Below are 20,642 nucleotides of genomic sequence, written 5' to 3'. Positions count from 1 at the left end.
ATTTGACCGTCTGACTTGGAAAGGTGGTATCCTATGATGTTGCCATGTTGAAAGTCACTGAGCTCTTCATTAAGGCCATTCTACGGACAATGTTTGTCTATGGAGATTGCATGGCTGAGTGCTTGATTTTATACATTTGTCAGGAAGGGGAGTGCCTGAAATAGAATCCACTCATTTGAAGGGTGTCCACATTCTTTTGTAAATATAGTGTATGTACACATGGGTGTTGTTGCACCATACCAACGATAAGCCTGTCTTCCCATCACATCATGAAAGGTCATGTTGATGTTCATTTAACCTCTGTCTCTCTCTTCCTCTGACTCCTCCCTTTCTCCTCTGTCTCTGTCTTCCTCTGACTCCTCCCTTTCTCCTCTGTCTCTCTCTTCCTCTGACTCCTCCCTTTCTCCTCTGTCTCTCTCTTCCTCTGACTCCTCCCTTTCTCCTCTGTCTCTCTCTTCCTCTGACTCCTCCCTTTCTCCTCTGTCTCTCTCTTCCTCTGACTCCTCCCTTTCTCCTCTGTCTCTCTCTTCCTCTGACTCCTCCCTTTCTCCTCTGTTTCTCTCTTCCTCTGACTCCTCCCTTTCTCCTCTGTCTCTCTGTCTCTCTCTCTCTCTTTCTCCTCTGTCTCTCTCTTTCTCCTCAGATCTCCAGGCTCTAAGCGTCAGTCCACCAGGTAGGTAGAGTATAAATCTAGTGATTATAGCAGTTCAATATTAGTCAACTTTATTATCCCACATGGAGAAATTCATGTGTCCATACAAACCATTCTAAAACCCAATAACAAGTAGTGTTTTATGGAACTACTAATACTTGTCAACCACAAAGCACTACTGCTGTTAGAATAACAGAATCACTGTCATCATCTGTCCTCACCACTGTGTTTTCCTCTCTGCTGTTTACAGCTGAACTCTCAGTCAGACTGGTGAATGGAACCACTTCCTGTTCTGGGACAGTGGAAGTCTTCTACAGAGGAGAGTGGTCAGGTCTATGTTTTATGTGGTGGTGGAGCATGATGATAGAGACTAAGGTTGTGTGTAGAGAGCTGGACTGTGGGAATCCTGTAGCTGCATCTAGAGGACCTCTGATTGAAGATGGAAGAGGAGGAGTCATACTATTGAGTTGTGATGGAGATGGGTCTTCTATTGGACAGTGTGACATCAGAGGAGGACGTGGTGTCTGTAATGGTGAATATTATCGTCATGTGACCTGTTCAGGTAAGAGACTGGTCATATTGAGAGATTTATTTGTACATTTGACAATATTACCATGTATCATGTTTTATGTGTTTTAATTTCATTTAAATAGAGGGGGAGATGTCAGATGTATTTAAACATTATATTTGTGTTTGTCATATTGGTTTATGGGAGATGTTCATGGGCAGATCATTGTAGTTCAGATGGTACTGAAGTGAAGCTGCCTGATGGATGTCCAGCTGTTTATTTTCTATAAAGTGAAGTGAACTTATTCCTGTCTCCTACCTGCATTATTCCCAACCCTATCCTGAGTGACTAAGAACCCATTTCTACCTCTTACAGTATCAAACATAGCAAACTACAATCTTTTATCCAACATATTTGTGTTTAGTCCTTGACAGTGTCATCAACAAAACTGATTGAATGTTCAACCAACTCTTTTTCTCCAGAGTCTGTGTGGCTTGTGGATGGAGCTGGTCTCTGCTCTGGGAGAGTGGAGGTGAAGTCCAATCAGTCCTGGGCCTCAGTGTGTGAAGCTGACTTTGACCGGCAGGATGCAGAGGTAGTCTGTGGGGAGCTTGGCTGTGGGGCTCCTGCAGCTCTACAGGGGGGGCTCTATGGAGGAGGTGAGGGTCAGACCTGGGATAAAGAGTTCCAGTGTAAAGGCAATGAGTCCCTTCTCCTGGACTGTGACACCTCAGACAGAAAACACAACACCTGCCTACCTGGTAATGCTGTTGGACTCACCTGCTCAGGTAAGAAACAGTTTGTCACTCAATCAACATTGTTTCTCACCTGGAGTGAAGAATATGAGAGACAATATACAGTGGGGATAACAAGTATTTGATACACTGCCGATTTTGCAGGTTTTCCTACTTACAAAGCATGTAGAGGTCTGTAATTTTTATCATAGGTACACTTCAACTGTAAGAGACGGAATCTAAAACAAAAATCCAGAAAATCACATTGTATGATTTTTAAGTAATTAATTTGCATTTTATTGCATGACATAAGTATTTGAAACATCAGATAAACAGAACTTAATATTTGGTACAGAAACCTTTGCAATTACAGAGATCATATGTTTCCTGTAGTTCTTGACCAGGTTTGCACACACTGCAGCAGGGATGTTGGCCCACTCCTCCATACAGACCTTCTCCAGATCTTTCAGGTTTCGGGGCTGTCGCTGGGCAATACGGACTTTCAGCTCCCTCCAAAGATTTTCTATTGGGTTCAGGTCTGGAGACTGGCTAGGCCACTCCAGGACCTTGAGATGCTTCTTACGGAGCCACTCCTTAGTTGCCCTGGCTGTGTGTTTTGGGTCGTTGTCATGCTGGAAGACCCAGCCACGACCCATCTTCAATGCTCTTACTGAGGGAAGGAGGTTGTTGGCCAAGATCTCATGATGCATGGTACCATCCATCCTCCCCTCGATACGGTGCAGTCGTCCTGTCCCCTTTGCAGAAAAGCATCCCCAAAGAATGATGTTTCCACCTCCATGCTTCACGGTTGGGATGGTGTTCTTGGGGTTGTACTCATCCTTCTTCTTCCTCCAAACACGGCGAGTGAAGTTTAGACCAAAAAGCTCTATTTTTGTCTCATCAGACCACATGACCTTCTCCCATTCCTCCTCTGGATCATCCAGATGGTCATTGGCAAACTTCGGACGGGCCTGGACATGCGCTGGCTTGAGCAGGGGGACCTTGCGTGCGCTGCAGGATTTTAATCCATGACGGCGTAGTGTGTTACTAATGGTTTTCTTTGAGACTGTGGTCCCAGCTCTCTTCAGGTCATTGACCAGCTCCTGCCGTGTAGTTCTGGGCTGATCCCTCACCTTCCTCGTGATCATTGATGCCCCACGAGGTGAGATCTTGCATGGAGCCCCAGACTGAGGGTGATTGACCATCATCTTGAACTTCTTCCATTTTCTAATAATTGCGCCAACAGTTGTTGCCTTCTCACCAAGCTGCTTGCCTATTGTCCTGTAGCCCATCCCAGCCTTGTGCAGGTCTAGAATTTTATCCCTGATGTCCTTACACAGCTCTCTGGTCTTGGCCATTGTGGAGAGGTTGGTGTCTGTTTGATTGAGTGTGTGGACAGGTGTCTTTTATACAGGTAACGAGTTCAAACAGGTGCAGTTAATACAGGTAATGAGTGGAGAACAGGAGGGCTTCTTAAAGAAAAACTAACAGGTCTGTGAGAGCCGGAATTCTTACTGGTTGGTAGGTGATCAAATACATATGTCATGCAATAAAATGCAAATCAATTACTTAAAAATCATACAATGTGATTTTCTGGATTTTTGTTTTAGATTCCGTCTCTCACAGTTGAAGTGTACCTATGATAAAAATTACAGACCTCTACATGCTTTGTAAGTAGGAAAACCTGCAAAATCGGCAGTGTATCAAATACTTGTTCTCCCCACTGTAGGTGAGTTTTAGTGAGAAAATAGTAAGATTACTGTCTCTCTCTTTTCTTTTCTCAGAGCCTGATGATGTGAGGCTGGTGGGAGGAGGCAGTCGCTGTGCTGGTGGAGTGGAGCGGTACGACCAGGGAGAGTGGAGGACTGTGGGAACTGAGGACGAGGAGGATGTAGCTGCAGTAGTGTGTAGACAGCTGGGTTGTGGCTCCATTGTTTCAATAATACCTGGAAACACCACTCGAGGGTTTGAAGCTTACTGTTCTGGGTCTGAGCATGTACTGAGGGAGTGTAGAAGATATGATGATCTCCTTCCTGGACTCACAGTGATCTGCTCAGGTAATAACAAGACACACTATATGGCCAAAAGTATGTGGACATCAGTGGAGTCGGCTATTTCAGCCACACCTGTTGCTGACGGGTATATAAAATCAAGCACACAACCATGCAATCTCCATAGACAAACATTGGCAGTAGAATGGACTCACTAAAGATATCAGTGACTTTCAACGTGGCACGTCTAGGAGTGTAACGTTCCTGACCTGTTTTATGTTGTTTTTGTATGTGTATATGGTCAGGGCGTGAGTTTTGGGTGGGCAGTCTATGTTTTCTGTTTCTATGTTGGTTTTGGGTTGCCTGGTATGGCTCTTAATTAGAGGCAGGTGTTTTGCGTTTTCCTCTAATTGAGAGTCATATTTAGGTAGGGTGTTCTCACTGTTTGTTTGTGGGTGATTGTCTCCTGTGTCGTCGATGTATGTACCATACGGGACTGTTTGGCTGTTCGTTCGTTTTGATGTAGTCTGTTTCCTGTCCGTGAGTTCTACGTTTAGTTAGTTAAGTTCATGTTCAGGTTTTCGTCTACGTCGTTTTGTAATTTTGTTTTCGTGTTGCCGTCGTGTCAAATAAAGAGATGGCTTATTTCCCTAATGCTGCGTATTGGTCCACTGATCCTTCTCTCCTCTCCTCGTCCGAGGAAGAGGAGGGCGACAGCCCTTACAAGGAGCAACAACGGCTCAGCCGTGAAGTGGTAGACAACACAAGCTGACAGAACGGACAGCCGAGTGGTGAACCACGTAGAGCGTAAAAATAATCCTCTGTTGTAAAAATACTGCTGAGTTCCACATACTTTTGTCCATGTATTATATCTCCTTCCTGGACTCACAGTGATCTGCTCAGGAAATATCAACATATTATAATTATATTCAACTGATTTCCTTCATTCATACAACTTCCTCTGCACCTCTCATGATGACTGTTTGACTTGTAAGTTTGCTTTACTAAATAGATCCCTCAGTCAAGTAGGAATCAAATCCAACTTAAATATCCCAGAATGCTTTTGTATTTGAGTGTTATCTCAGTGAACGTCTCTACTCACTACCACTGTCACATGTCATGTTATTGTCATATCTAAATGAGGAAAGTAGTTGAGGAGCTACGTTTTCTTTTTCTCTCCTCTTGTTCCAGATGTCCTGCTTAAGCCTGATATCAACATATGTTGTCTCAGTGACTGTAGGCCCACTACTCATGTTGCCCTGTGAGGGAGGGTGGCTGGCACTGTTACATGCTGATGTTATTGTCATATCTATAGGAAACTAGTTGAAGAGGTTTTTCTTCTTCTCTTTTATTGTTACAGATCTCCTGGTCCAGCCTGATATCTCCCTGACTGACTCAATGGGAGGGGTCTCCAGGGGTCTCCAGGGGCCCGAGGTGTTCAGGGGCTACAGCTTCACCATCACCTGCTCCACTCAGCCACAGTACCCAGGAGGCTCCTTCCTCCTCACGTTCACCGGCTCCAACAGAACCCAGACCCAGACAGCTGTCAATCACTCTGCTGCCTTCCTCTTCCCTGCTGCAGATGACTCCCACCAAGGGAACTACAGCTGTGTTTATGACAATTATGTTTTCTCTCATAACTTCTCCTCTGAGAGTGAGCTCCTCTCCCTCACCATCACAGGTAACTGAACATGAACCAGACTTATAACTTTGTCATTGACAGATTTCCCACAGATCTATGTGATGATGATCAGTCCCCTCATCAAAGGTGTTTCTGTTTGCAGCCTCTCCTCTGCCAGCCTTCATCATCAGACACGTTGTAGTGCTGCTGCTCCTACTGACAGCCATCACCACCTCCTACCTGTACTACAAGGTAAAGACATTTACTCAGACGTTACAAGTCATTTAAACTAGAGGGAGGGGGTGAGGGGGAGAGGGAGGGAGAGAGAATGGAGATACTAGAGAGTAAATGACTATCTGTTGGTGCTGTGTCTCCCTAGCCCACCAGGAGGCAGAAGAGAGTGAACAGGGTGAGCAGCATGGACCTTGATGTCACTGCCATGGAGACGGTCTCTCTGAGCTCCAGAGCTGAAGCTGGACCGGGAGAGGAGAGAGCAGCCCAGGGGACGGAGTAGGAGTAGAATGAAGCTGACCCTACATGCTGATCTTAGGTCAGTTTTGTGTTTTAAATCGATGGTCAGCAGTGGACTGGTGTTTAAAATGTGGTGACAAACCTGAAGTGGTTCTAATTTTAATAACAAGTTCAGAATTAGTTTATCTTTCTAGAACCTTGGAAGGAATCTAAAAGGAGTGACTGCAACCACCATTATTCCTTTTAGTTTGGTTTTTACCACCAGGGTAACGTGGGGTTTTGGTAACATCGGGTTTTGGGTAATATGGGGTTTTGGTAACATGGGGTTCTGGGTAACATGGGGTTCTGGGTAACATGGGGTTCTGGGTAACATGGGGTTCTGGGTAACATGGGGTTTTGGGTAACATGGGGTTTTGGGTAACATGGGGTTCTGGGTAACATGGGGTTCTGGGTAACATGGGGTTTTGGGTAACATGGGGTTCTGGGTAACATGGGGTTCTGGGTAACATGGGGTTCTGGGTAACATGGGGTTTTGGGTAACATGGGGTTTTGGGTAACATGGGGTTTTGGGTAACATGGGGTTCTGGGTAACATGGGGTTCTGGGTAACATGGGGTTCTGGGTAACATGGGGTTTTGGGTAACATGGGGTTTTGGGTAACATGGGGTTCTGGGTAACATGGGGTTTTGGGTAACATGGGGTTCTGGGTAACATGGGGTTTTGGGTAACATGGGGTTTTAATTATTTGAAGAGAGTAGCTCATTACATCTGACTTGTGTTCCAGAATGTATTGCTTTCTGCTTTTGTCTTCAGGTCTTTATCTTATTTGGTATCTCTTAGAATCTTTATCTTATTTAGTATCTCTTAGATTCTTTATCTTATTTAGTGTCTCTTAGATCTTTATCTTATTTAGTGTTCTCTTAGAATCGTTATCTTATTTAGTGTCTCTTAGATTCTTTATCTTATTTAGTGTCTCTTAGAATCTTTATCACGATCGTTATAAGACGAATGAGTGGACCAAGGCGCAGCGTGAAAGAAAGCCATCTTCTTTTAATGAAGAAAAAAACAAACACTTACTAAATGAACAAAAACAAACAATCGTGAAGCTAAAACGAACTAAGTGCACACATGCAACATAGAACATAGACAATTACCCACAATCACCTAAAGCCCATGGCTGCCTTAAATATGGCTCCCAATCAGAGACAACAATAAACAGCTGTCTCTGATTGAGAACCAAACCAGGCAACCATAGACTTTCCTAAACCTCTCTACTGAACACAACCCCATTCACTCAACAAAAACCCCCTATACAATACAACCACCCAAGACGAGACAAAACACAAACATCCCCCCTGTCACACCCTGACCTAACTAAAAATAATACAGAAAACAAAGATAATTAAAGCCAGGGCGTGACAATCTTATTTAGTGTCTCTTAGAATCTTTATCTTATTTAGTGTCTCTTAGAATCTTTATCTTATTTAGTGTCTCTTAGATTCTTTATCTTATTTAGTGTCTCTTAGATTCTTTATGTTATTTAGTGTCTCTTAGAATCTTTATCTTATTTAGTGTCTCTTAGATTCTTTATGTTATTTAGTGTCTCTTAGAATCTTTATCTTATTTAGTGTCTCTTAGATTCTTTATCTTATTTAGTGTCTCTTAGATTCTTTATGTTATTTAGTGTCTCTTAGAATCTTTATCTTATTTAGTGTCTCTTAGATTCTTTATCTTATTTAGTGTCTCTTAGATTCTTTATCTTATTTAGTGTCTCTTAGATTCTTTATCTTATTTAGTGTCTCTTAGATTCTTTATCTTATTTAGTGTCTCTTAGATTCTTTATCTTATTTAGTGTCTCTTAGATTCTTTATCTTATTTAGTGTCTCTTAGATTCTTTATGTTATTTAGTGTCTCTTAGAATCTTTATGTTATTTAGTGTCTCTTAGAATCTTTATCTTATTTAGTGTCTCTTAGATTCTTTATGTTATTTAGTGTCTCTTAGAATCTTTATCTTATTTAGTGTCTCTTAGAATCTTTATCTTATTTAGTGTCTCTTAGATTCTTTATCTTATTTAGTGTCTCTTAGATTCTTTATCTTATTTAGTGTCTCTTAGATTCTTTATCTTATTTAGTGTCTCTTAGATTCTTTATCTTATTTAGTGTCTCTTAGATTCTTTATCTTATTTAGTGTCTCTTAGATTCTTTATGTTATTTAGTGTCTCTTAGAATCTTTATCTTATTTAGTGTCTCTTAGATTCTTTATCTTATTTAGTGTCTCTTAGATTCTTTATCTTATTTAGTGTCTCTTAGATTCTTTATCTTATTTAGTGTCTCTTAGATTCTTTATCTTATTTAGTGTAACGGCAGCCTTCGTCCTCTTCGTCTGAAGAGGAGGTGTAGCAGGGATCGGACCAAGACGCATCGTAGCTCGTGCTCAACATATTTAATTAAGATGATAAACGTGAACACTTACAAAATACAAAAATAACAAACGTGGCAAACCGAAACAGTCCTCTCTGGTGACACGAACACAAAGACAGGAAACAACCACCCACAAAATCCCAACGCAAAACAAGCAACCTAAATATGATTCCCAATCAGAGACAACACAAAACCCCTGCCTCTGATTGAGAACCATATTAGGCCAAACATAGAAACAGACAAACTAGACACACAACATAGAATGCCCACCCAGCTCACGTCCTGACCAACACTAAAACAAGTAAAACACACAAGAACTATGTGTCACGTTCCTGACCTTATTTTCCTTTGTTTAGCTTTGTTTTGTTGGTCAGGACGTGAGCTGGGTGGGCAGTCTATGTTATGTGTTTCTATGTTTAGGTTCATTGGAAATTAGCCTTATATGGTTCTCAATCAGGGGCAGGTGTTTGACGTTTCCTCTGATTGAGAACCATATTAAGGTAGGCTGTTCACACTGTTTGTTTGTGGGTGATTGTCTTCCGTGTCTGTACCACACGGGACTGTTTCGTTTGTTTAGTCTGTTCCTGTTCGTGCATTCTTCGTGTTCTGTAAGTTCTCATGTTCAGGTCGGTCTACGTCGTTTTGTTATTTTGTAATTTATCAAGTGTGCTTCGTGTTCGTCTTGTTTAAATAAATTCATCATGTATTCCACACAAGCTGCGTTTTGGTCCGATCCCTGCTCCTCCTCGGACGAGGAGGAGAACAATCGTTACACTATGGTCAGAACGTGACATTTAGTGTCTCTTAGATTCTTTATCTTATTTAGTGTCTCTTAGATTCTTTATCTTATTTAGTGTCTCTTAGATTCTTCATCTTATTTAGTGTCTCTTAGATTCTTTATCTTATTTAGTGTCTCTTAGATTCTTTATCTTATTTAGTGTCTCTTAGATTCTTTATCTTAGTTAGTGTCTCTTAGATTCTTTATCTTAGTTAGTGTCTCTTAGATTTTTATCTTGAAGTGTTCCCATTATTAATCCATGTATTATTATAATCATCTGGTCATTCTTTGTATTTTGAAAAAATAAATAAATAAAGGGGTTTGTTGTTGTTGTTTACCTCTCCTGATGTTATTGATTATAAATGTTATGATATTGATTATGATGTAGATTATTGTTATGATGTTGTTAGTAGTATATAGATAATGATGTTATTGATTATAAATTTTATGATATTGATTATGATGTAGATTATTGTTATGATGTTGTTAGTAGTATATAGATAATGATGTTATTGATTATAAATGTTATGCTATTGATTATGATGTAGATTATTGTTATGATGTTGTTAGTAGTATATAGATAATGTTGTTATTGATTATAAATGTTATGATATTGATTATTGATTATGATGTAGATTATTGTTATGATGTTGCTCTCTAAACTGTCATGTAATCAACTGAATGCTTTTAACAAAATTACAGGCTGTCAGTCTTGTGTGATTCCCCTCTTGGACAGACTACAACATACAGTATGAATTAACTGAGATCAGTCTGTGTGATTTCCCTCTTGGACAGACTACAACATACATTATGAATTAACTGAGATCAGTCTGTGTGATTCCCCTCTTGGACAGACTACAACATACAGTATGAATTAACTGAGATCAGTCTGTGTGATTCCCCTCTTGGACAGACTACAACATACAGTATGAATTAACTGAGATCAGTCTGTGTGATTCCCCTCTTGGACAGACTACAACATACAGTATGAATTAACTGAGATCAGTCTGTGTGATTCCCCTCTTGGACAGACTACAACATACAGTATGAATTAACTGAGATCAGTCTTGTGTGATTCCCCTCTTGGACAGACTACAACATACAGTATGTATTAACTGAGATCAGTCTGTGTGATTCCCCTCTTGGACAGACTACAACATACAGTATGAATTAACTGAGATCAGTCTGTGTGATTCCCCTCTTGGACAGACTACACCATACAGTATGAATTAACTGGTCATACATTTGGCAGGAGGTTAGGAAGTGCATCTCAGTTTCCACCTCATTTTGTGGGCTGTGTGCACATAGCCTGTCTTCTTTTGAGAGCCAGGTACCCACCTGTATATAGTCCTGCTATTGTTATTTTACTGCTGCTCTTTAATTACTTGTTATTTTCATTTCTTATTCTATTTCATATTTGTTTTACTACATTGTTGGTTAGGGGCTCGTAACTAATACAATTTGATTTGATTCGAGGTCTGCCTACGGCTGCCATTCTCAATAGCAAGGCTATGCTCACTGAGTCTGTCCATTGTCAAAGCTTCCTTAAGTTTGGGTCAGTGACAGTGGTCAGGTATTCTGTGTACTCTCTGTTCAGGGATAAATAGCATTCTAGTTTGCTCTTTTTTTGTTAATTCTTTCAAATTATCTTTTTGTTTTCTCATGATTTGGTTGGGTTTATGTTTGCTGTCCTGTGGCTCTGTGGGGTCTGTTTGTGAACAGAGCACCGGGTCTAGCTTGGGGACTTAGGGGACTCTCTTGTCTCTCTCTCTGTCTGTCTGTCTCTCACAGATGAGGGGCTAATAATAACACCTGCTAATTCAAACAGTGAGGTTCTACAAACAAACAGAAAGAGAGAAGATAAGACATCAATGTAGTTATTAATCCTCCACATAGACTATGATGTATTGTTGTCCTGGTGTGTAGTTATTTATCCTCCACATAGACTATGATGTATTGTTGTCCTGGTGTAGTTATTTATCCTCCACATAGACTATGATGTATTGTTGTCCTGGTGTGTAGTTATTTATCCTCCATAGACTATGATGTATTGTTGTCCTGGTGTGTAGTTATTTATCCTCTATAGACTATGATGTATTGTTGTCCTGGTGTGTAGTTATTTATCCTCCACATAGACTATGATGTATTGTTGTCCTGGTGTGTAGTTATTTATCCTCCATAGACTATGATGTATTGTTGTCCTGGTGTGTAGTTATTTATCCTCCATAGACTATGATGTATTGTTGTCCTGGTGTGTAGTTATTTATCCTCCACATAGACTATGATGTATTGTTGTCCTGGTGTGTAGTTATTTATCCTCCACATAGACTATGATGTATTGTTGTCCTAGTGTGTAGTTATTTATCCTCCACATAGACTATGATGTATTGTTGTCCTGGTGTGTAGTTATTTATCCTCCACATAGACTACGATGTATTGTTGTCCTGGTGTGTAGTTATTTATCCTCCACATAGACTATGATGTATTGTTGTCCTGGTGTGTAGTTATTTATCCTCCACATAGACTATGATGTATTGTTGTCCTGGTGTGTAGTTATTGATCCTCCATAGACTATGATGTATTGTTGTCCTGGTGTGTAGTTATTTATCCTCCATAGACTATGATGTATTGTTGTCCTGGTGTGTGGTGATTGATGGTGATAGGTGGGTGTGCTGTGAGTGTAAATGCAGAGCCAACTACTCCATGTCTGATCAGGGTCCAGCAGTCACCCACCAACCCTGGAGAGATACAGTCACCCACCAACCCTGGAGAGATAGTCACCCACCAACCCTGGAGAGATACAGTCACCCACCAACCCTGGAGAGATACAGTCACCCACCAACCCTGGAGAGATACAGTCACCCACCAACCCTGGAGAGATACAGTCACCCACCAACCCTAGAGAGATACAGTCACCCACCAACCCTGGAGAGATACAGTCACCCACCAACCCTGGAGAGATACAGTCACCCACCAACCCTGGAAAGGTCTGCATACCTGGGCTGGGGAAACGTCTGCATACCTGGGCTGGGGAAACGTCTGCATACCTGGACTGGGGAAACGACTGCATACCTGGGCTGTGCCACAATAATCTCTCTTTCCTCCCAAAGTGTGCACTTGTTCACTTCTCTTCATGGACAGGATTTGACAAGAATTGATTAGTTTGGAAACTCGTGCTATAACCTACGCCTTCACCAATCCAATGCTTTTACACTTTATGGGGAGTAGTGAACGAGTGAACACTTTAGGAAGCAGTAAATACTTTTGGGATGCACCCCTGGCCCAGTTCTGAGGATCAGGCCTTTGAGAATATCAATTATTTTAGTTTTTATAATTTATTAATTTATAATTAATATTTTCTATTATTTTATTTTAGTACTGTAGTTCAGTACAACTGTTTTTCACAGCATTGCAACCACTTTAGAAACAAATAAATGGATAATTTGACATATTTTAAATTTGTATTATTCATACCAGAATTTCTTTTGAAAGTTTCCAAACTAAATACTGGTATGTTGAAAGCTGTTGTGTAGGTCAGTGGTGTAGTGGTGCCTGGAGAAGTGGGTACACAGTACTCTAATTTAGTAAAACATTTTCCAAACGGCCCAGAGAAGGAAAGGCACCCTGTGTGAAAAGCATGAGAAACAGTGATATACACTCTGAATGACAAAAAATGATGAATCCCATATTGGTCTTTCACAGTCAGGCCAACCCAAACTGTACTGTTCAGTAGGATAATAGTAGACCAACCCAAGCTGTACTGTTCAGTAGGATAATAGTAGACCAACCCAAGCTGTACTGTTCAGTAGGATAATAGTAGACCAACCCAAGCTGTACTGTTCAGTAGGATAATAGTAGACCAACCCAAGCTGTACTGTTCAGTAGGATAATAGTAGACCAACCCAAGCTGTACTGTTCAGTAGGATAATAGTAGACCAAACCAAGCTGTACTGTTCAGTAGGATAATAGTAGACCAACCCAAGCTGTACTGTTCAGTAGGATAATAGTAGACCAACCCAAGCTGTACTGTTCAGTAGGATAATAGTAAACCAACCCAAGCTGTACTGTTCAGTAGGATAATAGTAGGATAATGGTAGACCAAACTAACCTGTACTGTTTAGTAGGATAATAGCAGACCAACTCAAGCTGTACTGTTCAGTAGGATAATAGTAGACCAACCCAAGCTGTACTGTTCAGTAGGATAATAGTAGATTTCCCAAGCTGTACTGTTCAGTAGGATAATAGTAGGATAATGGTAGGCCAATCTAACCTGTACTGTTCAGTAGGATAATAGTAGACCAACCCAAGCTGTACTGTTCAGTAGGATAATAGTAGACCAACCCAAGCTGTACTGTTCAGTAGGATAATAGTAGACCAACTCAAGCTGTACTGGTCAGTAGGATAATAGTAGACCAACCCAAGCTGTACTGGTCAGTAGGATAATAGTAGACCAACCCAAGCTGTACTGTTCAGTAAGATAATAGTAGACCAACCCAAGCTGTACTGTTCAGTAGGATAATAGTAGACCAACCCAAGCTGTACTGGTCAGTAGGATAATAGTAGACCAACCCAAGCTGTACTGTTCAGTAGGATAATAGTAGACCAACCCAAGCTGTACTGGTCAGTAGGATAATAGTAGACCAACCCAAGCTGTACTGTTCAGTAGGATAATAGTAGACCAACCCAAGCTGTACTGGCCAGTAGGATAATAGTAGGCCTTTTATTGAAACAGAGAAACTGAGTCAGAAATTCACAAATTCAGAATTTTTCTCATTTTTTCGGGTTTTTGTTCTCAAAGTCAGACTTTTTTTTAACAGAAAAACAATGCAATTGTTCTAAGTCCATAACAATACTTAAACCAATCAGGAGACCACTTTTGAGGTTTGGGGAAAATCTAAGAAATTTACATTTTTGACAGTAGTTCCCCTTTAATTCAAGTGTGCAGGCACCTAGCACTATTGTTGGATTAGCAGTGTTTCTTTCGTGCAGGAACCTAGCAATATTGTTGGATTAGCAGTGTTAATATAGTACAGAAATCTTATGTTTATTTGACTCTGATGATAAATAAATAGAAAATATTCCTGTAAAGGACTGTGTTAAATATTTAGGAATACATCTGTCAAAAAACCACAGTCAGACAACATATGAATTTCTCTCCTAAAATTAAGAAAACCAAAAATATATTTAATAATTGTCTACAAAGAGATCTTTCTATACTTGGGAGAGTACTTCTGTCCAAGGCAGAGGGACTGTCTGGTTTTGTGTACCCCTCATCTTTGTTTGTAAATCCTGCTACTTGTAAAGAGATCAATAACACCTTTCTTGACTTCATCTGGAAAAATAAGTCTCACAAACTGAAGAAGTCAATTTGTTATAGATGTAGATCATCAGTTGGCTCCCTTTTCTGATCATCACTTGATTTCCCTGAATTTACAAGCTACTAAAAAATCAAAAGGCACTCGAGGGTATTGGAAATGAAACAATACACTTCTTAAAGAAACTGATCTCATTGAAAACATCAAATCATTAGCTAAAGATATTTTTGCAAGAAAAGACTTGGGTCATGGAAGTAGATGGGAATTTTTCAAATATAAAGTCAGAGTGGTAGCCATTAAACGCGCCAAAGAGCTGATGCAATTAAAGAACCATAGAGAAAAGGAGATGATGAGCAAGCTTGACAGTTTTCTAAAGAAAGATAATCTATCTGAAGAAGAGGAGTCTGTGTTCAGGTCTTTACAACTAGAATTAGAACAGACTAACACGGATCTGGCAAAGGGCGCCTTTGTAAGGTCAAGAGCAAAATGGATTGAAGAGGGGGAAATAAACACTAGTTACTTTTTTGCACTTGAAAAGAGAAACTACAAAAGAAAATCTATAACTGCACTCAAAATTAACGATGTTTTATGCAAAGATCCCATTACAATATCATAATTTGTCAATTCATTTTATGAAAACCTTTACAGCTCTCAATTTCAGGAAGATGGTTGTGAAAGCTACATTTTCCACATTCAGAATTGTGTCCCTGTAATTGAGGATGATTTCCACTCAGTTTGCGATTCTCCTGTGTCAATTGGAGAAATTAGAGAGGCTCTGAATTCAATGAAAAAAGGGAAATCACCTGGCCCTGATGGCCTATCAGTTGAATTCTATAGACAGTTTTGGGAGTTGCTAGAAGACCCGATTTTCAATATGTTTCAAGATTGCATTAAGAATGGGGAAATGGTCTCCACACATTGATTCCGAAGCCTGCTAAAGACCCTTCTCTCATTGACAATTGGAGACCAATTACTTTATTAAATGTTGATTACAAATTGATTGCTCTGGTTTATGCCAAAAGATTAAAGAAAGGAATAGATACCATTTATAAATGAGACTCAAACAGGATTTATGAAGGGCCGTCACATAAGCTCTAACATTCGTTTAGTCTTGGACCTTATAGATTATTCAGATGCAATTGACTCAGATGCGGTTGTCCTATTTCTGGACTTCTGTAAAGCCTTTGACACAATTGAACATGAATTTCTCTTTAGGTCTCTTAAACTTTTTGGATTTGGTGAAAATGTTATTAAAGTAATTTGCATGTTTTACAAAGATATAAATAGTTCTGTGCTACTAAACCTTAATACTTCCAAAAGATTTAGTATCAGCAGAAGTGTACGACAGGGATGCCCAATTTCGCCATTTTTATTCATTTTGGTTGTGGAACTTCTATCTCTAGATATTCTGAATGATGCAAATTTGTATGGCTTAACCATTTTTAACAAAGAAATCAAAATCTCCCAACTGGCTGATGATACTACTCTTTTCTTAAGAAACAAAGACCAGGTCGCCCTTAATGCTATAACTGCATTTTCTATTGCATCAGGATTAATGCTGAATGTTTCTAAATGTGAAATCTGATGTTTATTTGACTCTGATGATAAAGAAATTGAAAATATTCCTGTAAAGGACTGTGTTAAATATTTATACTTGGGAGAGTACTTCTGTCCAAGGCAGAGGGACTGTCTCGCTTTGTGTACCCCTCATTGTCGTTATGTGTAAATCCAGCTACTTGTAAAGAGATCAATAAGACCTTTCTTGACTTCATCTGGAAAAATAAGTCTCACAAACTAAAAAAATCTGTCCTTTCTAACAAAAGAGCTGAAGGCGGTCTAGAAGTGTTGGATTTTGTTGACATAAATAACACTTTCAAGATAAACTGTCTGAAAAAATGTTTGTTCGATACTGACTCAATATGGTATTTCATTCCAAATAATGTGTTTAAAAAATTGGGAGGTCTTTGATTTTTACTGAAATGTAATTATATTCCTGAAAGATTACCTGCTAAATTGGCTAGGTTTCACCAACAAGCTTTAATGGCCTGGAAAATATGTTTCCTACACAATTTTTCCCCTCATAAAGCTCTTTTGTGGAATAATTCAGACATAACTGTCAGGAATAAGTCATTGTTCTACCCCAACTGGCATGAGAGGAATAATTTTACATTTACATTTACGTCATTTAGCAGACGCTCTTATCCAGAGCGACTTACAAATTGGAAAGTTCATACATATTCATCTTCATCCAAATAATGACTTTGTTCTTGATGTTTTTGACAACAGAGGTAATATTCTCACATATGAACAATTTATAACATTGAAAGAGTTTCCAATTCCTTTCAGTGTTTATTTCTGTGATCAAAGCCGTTCCCAGTGGTCTAACTACACTAATGAAAACTCATCTTAGCTTTGGTAAAGATCACAAAGTTTATCCAGAACTCAGATTGGAAGGCGTGGGCTTACTTGAGAAATCTTGTTGTAATAAATATATAAGACAAATTCTTCATTCACAAAACCAACTTCCACCGAGAGGAAAATGTTTCTGGAACATGCTTATTCCTGACAATGTCTGGATAAATGCCTTGGTAAGGCCTTAAAAATATTGTATACCAAACAAAGTTAAGGAAGTGCACTTTAAAATGTTACATAAGATACTGTATATCCATGTAATTCTATGATATCCAAATGTGTGGCTGTTGATATCTGCGTTTTCTGTGAAAAAAAGGTGAGAATCTGTCCCACTTGTTCTTTAATGTAAATTTGTGTCAGAATTTTGGGAAAACCTTGAAAAATACTTATTTACCATTATGAACACGACCCATGTTTTTGACATGAAAGATATAATATGTTACTATTGCAATGATAACAAGACCATTGAAATGATTGTTCATTTTTTTTATTCTTGTTGCCAAATACTTTATACACAAACAAAAATTCCAAAATTCTATACCAAAATGACACATTTTTCTGATTGAATGTAACTATTTTATTAAAACATTAATCCTAGTAAATAACAACAACAATAACATCTTCCTGAATCATTATAGATTTTTTCAGAGTGATTACAACTACACTAGAATAGTTAATTATTTATATGTTTTGTCTGTTTTAGTATTTTCTTGTTAATACCTGTGTTCTGTTCTGTATGATGTAACAATGTAAATTGTAGATCTGCATTTTGAATAAAAAAAGATATAAATCAAATCAAATCTAAAAAGAGGCAATTCTGCTGAGTCTCTTTCTGCTGACTGGAGTGGGCAACGCAGTTGAGGAACCAAAAGTTTATTTTCATTTATTTCATAAAAGTGTAATATTATATTAAGTCGTTCAAATAAAAGCATGTGTTGATTGATTCGTTTTTAATGAGTGATAATTTAAAACAAACTTTAGACCCACTTCATATTTACATTGAACCATGTTCTGACATGGATCATTTTGACCCCAGAGCCATATCTTTTATCATTGCCAAAATGTGGTTTATTCCATTTTTCATGGCCTTGTCAATCAACTTGCTCTTAATACATCTAAATCATGGTTTAGTGTTTCTGTATCAATATGGACTTTTAACAAATTCAAATCCTTTGTACTCCTACTACAATGTTAAAACATTCTACATTGTGACATCATTCAAATATTCTACATTGTGACATTTCATTGATATCATGAAACAACTCCTTCATGTATGTATTTTCTGATGTTTGATCAGAGATCTTTTATCAGAGTATCTCTTGTGACATTGATCACAGCTATGAGATTTCTCTCCTGTGTGAATTCTCAGATGTACTATCAGCCAGCTTGAGTGATTAAACCTCTTCCCCCATTGAGTACAGTTAAAAGGTTTCTCTACTATGTGTATTTTCTGGTGTGATTTTAAATCTGTTGAACTAATAAAACTCTTTCCGCAGTCAGAGCAGTGGTAAGGTTTCTCTTCGGTGTGTGCTCTCAGATGTACTATCAGGCAGCTTGAGTGAGTAAAACTCTTCCCACATTGATCACAGCTATAAGGTTTCTCTCCAGTGTGAATTCTCATGTGTACTTTTAGTGATTCTGATCTTAAGTAACTCTTCCCACAATCAAAACAGTGGTGAAATTTCTCTCCTGTGTGTACTCGCTGGTGTATTTTAAGTTCTGATGAAGATTTGCAACCTTTCCCACAGTCAGAGCAGCAGTGAGATTTCTTCCCTGTGGGTCTTTGCTGGTGTTTCTTGAGGTGTTCTGATCGGGAGACTCTTCTCTGCCTCGTTAGCATCATGATGTTGAGGCTCACCTGAGGATCCACGATAGTCACGTCTCTCTCCTGTGTGAACAACAAGTCAGACAGATGGTTAAAGGCCCACAACAGCAGAAATCCACTGTAAAAAGTGATGCCAACAGCGTAACCATGATGTTGTACAACAATTGACGTCTGTAATGAATGTTAAAATTACTTGACAATTGTCTTAAGACAGTCAAGTGAGCAACAATCGTCATATTTAGTCTTTTTTTTCACATTAGTAGTAACATCAATGATTTTAGGCTAGAAAAAAGTAAAAGTTGTTGAAATCCTAAGCAGTGTGCCAGATGACTTTTGGTCTCCAATATAGGCCCCTTTCTGTGTTTTCTAAAATTGCGACAAGGGCGATGCACATGCAATTTGGTTGCAGAAACACCTCCCTGATAATGCAGAAACCACTAGTTATGGATGTTGTATATCTGCCTGGAGCAAAAAAGGTGAGCAAAGATTTAAAAAATAGTACCCCATAACAGTGAATAAAGTTTAGAAATGCTTGCTTACCAGGGAACTTTTGGCTAAACCAACTATATCATACTACGACCAATAAGCATACTACAAACTCAATGTACGTCACAAATAGTACAGTTAGTATGAGTATTCCAACACAGCTCAGGTCTCTGGGCTGCCATATTGTTTCTGTTTAAAACCTAGGTTGCCAATTTAAAAAAGCCACACAATTCCTGACATTTTTCTTCCAAACATAACGATGGTCATTATGGCCAAACAGTTCTATATTTGTTTCATTAGACCAGAGGACATTTTTTCAAAAAGTACGATTCACCGATGTGGCCATCAACCTCCTCCTTCACATCTGACTCCTGATGATCAACCTCCTCCTTCACATCTGACTCCTGATGATCAACCTCCTCCTTCACATCTGACTCCTGATGATCATTCTCCTCCTTCACATCTGACTCCTGATGATTAACCTCCTCCTTCACATCTGACTCCTGATGATCAACCTCCTCCTTCACATCTCACTCCTGATGATTAACCTCCTCCTTCACATCTGACTCCTGATGATCAACCTCCTCCTTCACATCTCACTCCTGATGATCAACCTCCTCCTTCACATCTGACTCCTGATGATCAACCTCCTCCTTCACATCTGACTCCTGATGATCAACCTCCTCCTTCACATCTGACTCCTGATGATCAACCTCCTCCTTCACATCTGACTCCTGATGATCAACCTCCTCCTTCACATCTGACTCCTGATGATCAACCTCCTCCTTCACATCTGACTCCTGATGATCAACCTCCTCCTTCACATCTGACTCCTGATGATCAACCTCCTCCTTCACATCTGACTCCAGTGATCAATCCAGAGCGTCTTCTTTTTGGGGGGAATCCCGATGGACGTCATCGAATAGGCCGTCATCACGACCTCCACCCACATGTTAATTGCCATTCAGGTTATCAATAGGAAGAGCATCAGCAATATGTCCTGTCTGGTAACTTGTCTCGTTCAATGGATTTACATTGGCAGGTGCACAGGGAGAAACCCCATTACAAAAACTCAGTTGATCTCAAACTGCGGAAAAACTTTTGGAAGTCTTTATCAAAGTCTGTGTCCTGTGATGTTGGGACAAATGAGAGTACCTTATTATACAAGCGACAAAATTCACAAATTCTACAGCACAACGGCAGAGTCATGGAGACTTTTGACTGGTACCATTATTTTCTCATGCAATTACAGTAGGTTGTACACAATTGGTTCTCTCTCTAGGTCGTGTCAGTAGTTTACAGTAGGTTGTACCCAATTGGTTTTCTCTCTAGGTCGTGTCAGTAGGTTACAGTAGGTTGTACCCAATTGGTTTTCTCTCTAGATCATGTCAGTAGGTTACAGTAGGTTGTACCCAATTGGTTTTCTCTC

The 20,642-nt window shown here is 39.4% G+C and overlaps 1 long non-coding RNA gene across 1 annotated transcript in view; it reads left to right on the top strand.

Annotated features, from left to right (window-relative positions):
* Window positions 1-220: 220 nt before the first annotated feature.
* LOC129844023 (uncharacterized) overlaps window positions 221-20,642 on the top strand; it is a 37,698-nt gene continuing 17,276 nt past the window's right edge. The window contains exons 1-2 of the long non-coding RNA XR_008757890.1: window positions 221-673; window positions 903-1,214. This is a non-coding gene — a long non-coding RNA (uncharacterized LOC129844023). The remainder of the gene's footprint in view (window positions 674-902; window positions 1,215-20,642) is intronic.

The sequence above is a fragment of the Salvelinus fontinalis genome, unplaced genomic scaffold (assembly GCF_029448725.1).
Source record: "Salvelinus fontinalis isolate EN_2023a unplaced genomic scaffold, ASM2944872v1 scaffold_0166, whole genome shotgun sequence".
NCBI lineage: Eukaryota > Metazoa > Chordata > Actinopteri > Salmoniformes > Salmonidae > Salvelinus > Salvelinus fontinalis.
The sequence above is the reverse complement of the archived record's forward strand: the minus strand, read 5'-3'. Positions and strand labels throughout refer to the sequence as shown.